An 8,541-nucleotide genomic window follows, 5' to 3' on the forward strand; every position below is an offset into this window, starting at 1 on the left:
TCAAAAGCACATGCGACTCTGGGCCACCACTGTCCTTACCCTAGAAGGAGTTTATAGACAGACAAGATATCGCGGGTGGCCTAGGGAGGTCACCAAGAGAGCAAGTGAAGAGTAACCTGATGCTAATTTCATCTCTATTGCAGCCACACCACCAAGTGACATCAGGCCCAGAATCCTTTCTCTAAACTCCAGGCAGTCTTTCATTTCAGCCTATACAAAAAGCATTCAAAATGTGTCCTTCGTGAGTTGTTGCAGGGAGAGTGTTGGGAGGGGAAGAAGGCAATGAATATTTTATTTTATTTTTTTAAAAATTTCTTTATTGGTTAAGGTATTACAAATGTGTCCTCATCCCCCCCATTAACCCCCAACCGCAACCCCCCACTCATGCTTTCATCCTCCTGTTGTCCATGTAAGGCAATGAATATTAAAGAGAAGAGATAATCCTACTTCTCAAACAGTTAGCAGTATAAACACCCACAAATCCAAATCTCTGAATCTCTTGGGGAAAGTCTCAAAATCCCTGATTTTTATGTTTTCCTTTCTTTCTTCTTCTTTTATTTTTATTCAAAAGTTGAGGATAATAGCTAGAAAGTTGCCAATTTTAACCATTAAAATCTTGACTGTGGGGAAATGGTAGGATCCCCACTATCCACTTCTATATCCCCATGTCTACATCCTATTTCTCCTATGTCCAAACATCTGGGGATGCTAATAATCCTTAATTATAGTCCCAAAGACTTCTCAGCCACATCCACACATGTTTATTCACCTAGCAAGTGAAAAAGGCCCCAAGGTGTTGTCTTGCCATTGTATCCCACAGAAAGTCTGAAAAAACTGTTCTTTTCACTGTCCTGGAAAGGAAGGAAAGAATGGGGATTTGAACATCAGGAGACCTGTCACAGTATTCCTAGTTCTTCAGCTCATTTACTATGTGACTTCCTGAGAAATCACTTAACCCATAAGTGCATTTATTTCTGAAAGCCCTTCTGGTGCTTGCAATCTGTGATTTGGGGAACATAGGCAAGTTGCCCCAGCCCAGGTATCTGGACAAAATTACTACACACACACACACACACACACACACACACACACACACACACACACGCTCTCACGCTCTTCTTCACAGTGCTCTTGTCCTTTTACCCAAGTGTTTTTAAAAATATATATATTTTTATTGATTTCAGAGAGGAAGGGAGAGGGAGAGAGAGATAGAAACATCAATGATGAGAGAGAATCATTGATCAGCTGCCTTCTGCATGCCCCACACTGGGGGTCGGAACCCGCAACCTGGGTGGGCATGTGCCCCAACTGGAAATCGAATTGTGACCTCCTGGTTCATAGGTCAACTCTCAACCACTGAGCCACTCGGGCCAAGCCTACCCAAGTTTTAATAATAGTTTAATTGTAGCTGTCGTTCACAGGTCAACTCTCAACCACTGAGCTACTCGGGCCAGGCCTACCCAAGTTTTAATAATAGTTTAATTGTAGCTGTAAATTTAAGAGTAATCCTGTTTAATCCTTTCTGCAGGTAGGAGGAGTATATATAATACACACATGGGGGGAGCTGTCTGCTGGGCATGGGTAAAAGCTTTGACTTGGCCTGAGACAGGCCATTCTTCTCTAGCCCAATGGGCGGGGACACTTTCTGACCTAGGTCCCTTGGTCTGAGCTGGTTTAGGGACAGTCTTGTCAGCAAGAGGAGGAGGGAGGGAGGAGACAACCTGGGGAGCTGGTGAGTCACCTGTTTCTCAGCTAGGACTTGCAATTCTGGCTGCTACTGCTGGGAAAATACCCTCCTAAAGGTGGCTGAGTCTTACTGCCCACCTGTCAGATCACTTCCCAGCCACACAGCACGTTTGCTAAGATTTAAACTTGCCCCTGACATTCTCCTTGGAGAAATGATTGATTTTAGGACCGGGGCAGGAAATACACAAGATGAGCCTGCAGCATTTTGTAGTACAGAAGGAAGTGTAAACAAATAAAAGAAGAGAAAGATGGAGATATGACAAATGGACACAGGAAACAGCTGAAAGAGCTTCCAAAGGCCAAATCTGGAACAATGTGAGCAACAAAATAAAGAATTATTGGACGATAGCCTAAAGTATAAGATAAATATCCACAGGTCTATTCTGATATAAATGATTGAACCCACAAATAAAAGGGGGATAATAGGCAAATTTCCCGTGGAGAATTCCAAATAATGTATGTATCGTATCTACTCAGCCCTCAAGGGGGAGCATAAACTCCTACTGTGCACAGTGACTTCCTTCCCAAGAGGACAGTTTGAAGTGATGGGGGGAGGGGCACAGGAGTAACATTACAGTGGAGGATCCTTAACACCCTTTCAACCAGGTGATCAAAATTAAGATCCAGTTAATAGTAGGTCCCCTTGATACGATGTGAGCAATGGCATTTTTACCTCTGGTCTTCCCCACAGGAAAACATCAGAAGAAAAATGAAGAAAGAAAAGCATCAGAAGAGTTCCACTTGAGAGATAGTCTACAAAATCTCTTCCCGGTACTCTTCAAAACTGTCAAGGTCACCTGGCTGGTGTGGCTCAGCAGTTGAGTGTCAACCCAGGAACCAAGAGGTCACTGTTCAATTCCCAGTCTCTCTCTCCCTTCCTCTCTGAAATAGATAAAAATATATTAATAAAAATAAAAATCAATAAAGGATAAAAATAAACTGTCAAGTTCATCGAAAACAAGGAAAATCTGAAAAACTGTCATAGTCAAGAGGAGCCTAAGGAGACATGATAAAATGTAATGTATGCTGCATGGGTTCCTGGGACAGAAAAAGGACGTAAGGAATTCTGAATAAAATCTGAACTTTAGTGAATAATAATGTATCGGTACTGGTTCATTAATTGTGACAAATGTCCCATAGTAATGTAAGATGTTCATAGTGGGGGAAACTGGGTGTGACATACCTGGTATATGGGAACTCTCTTATTATCATCTCAATTTTTCTATAAATCTAAACTGTTCTAAAACAAAGTTTATTAAATAATAACAACAAAAGCAAACAAACAAACAAAACTAAAACGTGTCCCTGACATTGATGTGTCTGACACCCCACCCTCGTCTCACTTCCTTTCTCTATAAAAATCAATACAAACATATCTTCGAGTGAGGATTTTCAAAAAACCTACAGGGAATCCCTATCAGCCACAGATAGAGGAGAGGGTAGAGTCTCTGCCTGGCCTGGTACCAGTTAGAGTATCCCCCAGGATAGGATAAACAGCCACTGAAAATGATTCTTAAAAGAATTTTCAATGACATGAGAAAATGTTAAAAGATAATGTTAAATAATACAGAATTATATAAACATTTTGAGCCCAAGTATTTTTAAAAAGTGAACACTTGGAATAAAAGAGAGTCCTATATGAAGGACATATACAAAATGTGAGTCATTACCACTAGGTGAGAAGCTTCTTTTGCCTGACAAAGAATGAGCATTAAGCATGTTAACTATTAGTACTATGTTGCTTATCAACATTTTCTCCTTTTTCTGAGATGAACATGCTATTTTTGGAAAAAAAAAGTTACTGAAGTTTAAAAAATGTATTTATTGTATATTTAGAGAAAAAGAAAAAATGCACTAACATGTCAACAATGATTCCCTCTGGCGGAATTATGAATAGTTTGTTCTCATTTCTTCGTTCATTCTATGAGGTTTTTCACGAACACACTGAGCAAAGCATGGTGGAAAGTGCTGAGCACACAGTGAACAAAACAGGGTTCATCTGTTCCCCAACTTTGCACTGCCTGACATCAACCCCCTTTCTCTGAACTCACTGTCTGTTTCACAAATCCTGAGAACATCCCTTGTTTCTTATGTGCACATCTCGCACTTTAATCTATATATATAAAAGCCAAGTGTCCAGAATGACGGAATGACTGGAATGACTGGTTGCTATGACACACACCATGGCGGCCAACCGACCCCATCCCCGATCGGCCCCCCCACAACCGCCCATGGCCCCTCCCCCTGGCCGGCCAGGCCCCGATTGGCTGGACCCCATCCATGCATGAATTTGTGCACTGGGCCTCTAGTTAGACTATAAGCAGCTAGAGGACAGGGGAGGTCTTATACCACTCTGAGCTCTTACTGCCTCAGCCCAGTAGCATCTCACTGTAGGAGCTTATTAACTACTTGTGGAATGAATGAATACATGAATGGTGAAGCATGGTTTGCCAAGTGATAAGAAGACTGATTGGTGGATTGCTCCACCTTCCCTGATGCCACAAGTACTTGTCCAAATGGCCAACCGTTAGGCCCAACCAAATCCCTACTTGCTTCTCCCCAAAGACTGGCTCCAGTGATCCAAAGCCTCCTCTTGAACAGAAGCTGGGGCCTGATACTGCTGAGGTCCATTCAAGTCTCTGGAGTTAACCCTAGAGCACTGATGATAATCATGGTCATGATGGTCATCAGCAACTTTACAAAAAGAGGACCGAATAAACAAGTATTCAATTAATACTTATATCACTCCAAATTCTCTTCTTGGCATTGCTTACATAAATTCACATTTTACATAGTTATTATCAGGGATAAATTATTTAGTACCTGACATGGCCTCAGAAATATGCTAGTCCTGTCCTGGCTGGTTTGGCTCAGTTGGTTGGCGCCCTCCTATGCACCAGGGAACAGAACTTTCAGAGCTAAAACCAGGAGGGGTGGTCACCCTAAGTAGATCTGTTTTTGCCCCTGTTAATAGTTACAGCCTGTTCTTCAGAAAGACCACAGCACTTGAAACTAGAAACAGCAGGATTTTCCAAACCATCATGAAATCAGCTTTCACTAATTTTATATGAAAGAACTTATAGAAAAGGTATAGCTTTGGTTCATATTTAAGTTTATATCAAACTACTATCTAAATCCAATTCATTTCCCCTCCTTTATCTCCAATGACAACTTTGCCAACAAGAGACAAGTTAGCCTGATGCTTCAGAGCATGGGCCCTGGGACAAAGCCTCCGGATGGGTATCCGGTTTGTGTCACTTACCAGCTGTTCTCTTCTCTGGGTCTCAGTTACCTTGTCTGTGAAATAGGATTAAAGTAGTGCTTACCTTGTGGAATGTTGTGGGAATCAGAATAGCCACACAGGGAGTGCTCTGCCAGGGTGAACTATTATTATAATTGTCTTCCTCCTGGGTCAGGGCACATTTATTCAGGTGCAGGCAAGGCCCTGCCCGAGAATGAACACGAGTTTGCCAGGTCAGGTAAGGTTCAGAATTTTGTCTTCTGTGATCCAGATAGGGAGCACAAAAAGAAACTAGTGTTTATTCCAGTCAAAATCCCAACATACTAGTAATGTTATTGTTACTTTTGTTTCATAGATGAGGAAACTGAGTCTTCATAGAGGTTAAGTGACTTGCCCGAGGTTTCACCAGCAAGAGAGAGCCAGATCTCGGAGTCCAGGTCCAATAACACCCTCTTTTCAGTCCTCCCCTTAAGAATTATGAGCTACAAAGTGGATTATCTATTGTTTTATTATCTTTTGCCTTATATACACTAATTACCATTCTGACATTTGGTCAGAGATCTTCTTTTTAATATTATTTTTAGTATATTTTTATTGATTTCAGAGAGGAAGAGAGAGAGAGAGAGAGAGAGAAAGGTCAATGAGAGAATCACTGGTGGGCTGCCTCCTGCACGCCCCCTACTGGGGATCGAGCCCACAACCCGGGCATATGCCCTTGACTGGAATCGAACTTGGGACCCTTCACTACACAGCTCTATCCACTGAGCAAAACCAGTTAGAGTGGTTAGAGACATTTTTTAAATTTTGTGTTGTAGTCAGCTTTATTGAGAGATCATTTATGTACAGGACGCACCCATTTTAAGTGTATAGTTCAATTAATTTCAACCAGTGTGTCCACCTATGTTATCACCACCACCACAATCAAGATACAAAACATTTCCATCTCCCTTAAAATGTTCCTTCTTGTTCCTTTCCAGTCAATCCTCCACCCCCATGCAGGTCCTGGGCAAACACTGATCAGCCTTCTGTCACTATAGCTTAATTTTTGCCTGTTTTAGAACTTCAAATGAATGAAATCATGCTCTGAGTACTCTCATGTATGGTTTCTTGTGCTCAGCATGTTTTTAAGATTCATTCATGTTGTGTGTAAGGTTAATTTGTTCTTTTTTATTGATGAATAGTATTCCATTGTATGAATATACCACTATTTATTTGTTTATTCTCTCTTTTTTGGGAAAAAATTTTAATTGATTTTTGGAGAGAGAGAGAGAGAGAGAGAGAGAGAGATACATCAATTTTTTTGTTCCACTTATGGATGCGTTCATTGGTTGATTCTTGAATGTGCTCTGGCCAGAGATCAAACCCACAACCTTGGCATATAGGATGGCGCTCTAACCAACTAAGCTACTGGGCCGGGGATATTTGTTTATTCTCTTAGTGATGGACATTTGAGTTGTTTCCAGTTTGGGGCTATTAAGAATAAAGTTGCTATGAACATTCGTATACAAATCTCGATGTGGACATGTGTTTCCTTTCTCTTGGGTAAATGCCCAGGTGTGGATGGAATTGCTGCATCGTAAAGTAAGTGCATGGTAATGGCTGTTAGTGGTTGTACCGTCTTACATTCCCACCAGCAATAAGTCCCAGATGCTCCACAACCGCACACACTTGGTATTGGTGGTCTTTTTAAACAGTTTGGGTTTTATTGTTGTTGTTGCTATTTATTTTTTTTTCTTTAAAAAAAAAAGAAATCTCATTAATTTAAAAAGTTTAAAACAGTTTCTGCAAGAGGCCATTGTGTAGGCAAGTTTATTTCAGACATATGCAGTGTGACATATGCAACCATGTAAATGCACATTAACATGTGAGGTCATGCATGCATTCATCAGGCACTTCCCAAATCCTTACGGTGTGTCAGGTCTTATGATCTAAAAGGTTGGATGCAGGACAAGGGCTGGTTGTTAGATTTTATGGGTTTCATATTAATTAGAGAAGGTTCCCTGACTTAGGCATCTTTTGAAAAGTATCCTAGACTAAAGGACGGCTAAGAAGCACAGTGCCTGGCTCTGAGGCAGTGCCCCGAAAACCCTTATTTCCTGGGCACTGTCCCCAAATGTCTCTAAATGGACTGTGACAAGAATTTGGCTTTCAGAGAATCACAAGGTTAGAGATGGTTACAGTTGAGAAAAGTTAAGGTTAACAGTTGAGGAAAGAAGAGGAGCTCAGAGTGGCTAGGTGACTCGTCCAACAGAAGCATCTGGCTGAGTGTGATTTGTATCCTGAAAAGGAGGGGGAGCTGGAGAAACTGCATGGAGGGTGGTGAGAGGAGAGCCACGGACCAGCCTGGGAGTGGCTCCTGGCAGAGGTGGTGCTGGCCAAAGCATGGGTCCCACTAACATCCATACTCCCCAAAAGAGGTTTATAAAACTATGCCGAATACTAAAACTTTTCATTTTAAGACCCAGTAGTTGCAAAGGATGTCACTTCTAGCATACTGTGAATATTGATGTTTAAATAAAACTATTACCTCACTCCTTTAAATGCACGCATTGGAATTTTTAAAATATGTTTTTATTGATTTTAGAGAGAGAGGAAGGGAGAAAGAGAGAGAGAAAAATCGATCGGCCACCTCCTGCATGCCCCTCCAACCGGGGATTGAGTGGAAACCCGGGCGTATGCCCTGACCTGGAACCAAACCTGCAACCTTTTGGCGCATGGGATGATGCCCAACCAACTGAGCCACACCGGCCAGGGTAATATATTACACATTTTGATACAAGTAATTATACATAAAAAGTAAAATTATATTAGAAATACATCTCTTGATTAGATGCATGACTTTTTTGTTTATATTTTCAAGTAGTTTGTGTATTCCTAGATAGAATGCTTGACTGAGACAAAGTTCAGCGTCAATTCTCTTCCTATATATTTTTTGTTTTGTGTTGATATAAATGTGGAGAAACTTTGTTCATATAAATCATTAGATGGGAATGAAAGGAGGTTTGGTATAGTAATAGTACTGGAATATGTGACCCCCTTCAAAATTATATGCCACGCCCTAGTTGGTTTGGCACAGTGGATGCGTCAGCCTGAGGACTGAAGGGTCTGGGGTTTGATTCTGGTAAAGGGCACATGCCCCAGTAGGGGGCATGCAGGAGGCAACCAATCAATGATTCTCTCTCATCATTGATGATTCTGTCTCATCATTGATCTTTCTCTCTCTCTCTCTCTCTTTCTTCCTCTCTGAAATCAATAAAACTATATACATATAAGAATTATATGCCACAAAGTGGGGGAAATGGGGACATCTATAATACTATCAACAAGAAATTAATTAAAAATTATATGCCGCGAAACCGGTTTGGCTCAGTGGATAGAGCGTCGGCCTGCGGACTGAAAGGTCCCAGGTTCGATTCTGGTCAAGGGCATGTACCTTGGTTGCGGGCACATCCCCAGTGGGAGGTGTGCAGGAAGCAGCTGATCGATGTTTCTCTCTCATCGATGTTTCTAACTCTCTCTTCCTTCCCCTCTGTAAAAAAAATCAATAAAACATA

The sequence above is a fragment of the Myotis brandtii genome, unplaced genomic scaffold (genome assembly GCF_000412655.1).
Source record: "Myotis brandtii unplaced genomic scaffold, ASM41265v1 scaffold133, whole genome shotgun sequence".
In the NCBI taxonomy this organism is placed as follows: Eukaryota; Metazoa; Chordata; class Mammalia; order Chiroptera; family Vespertilionidae; genus Myotis; species Myotis brandtii.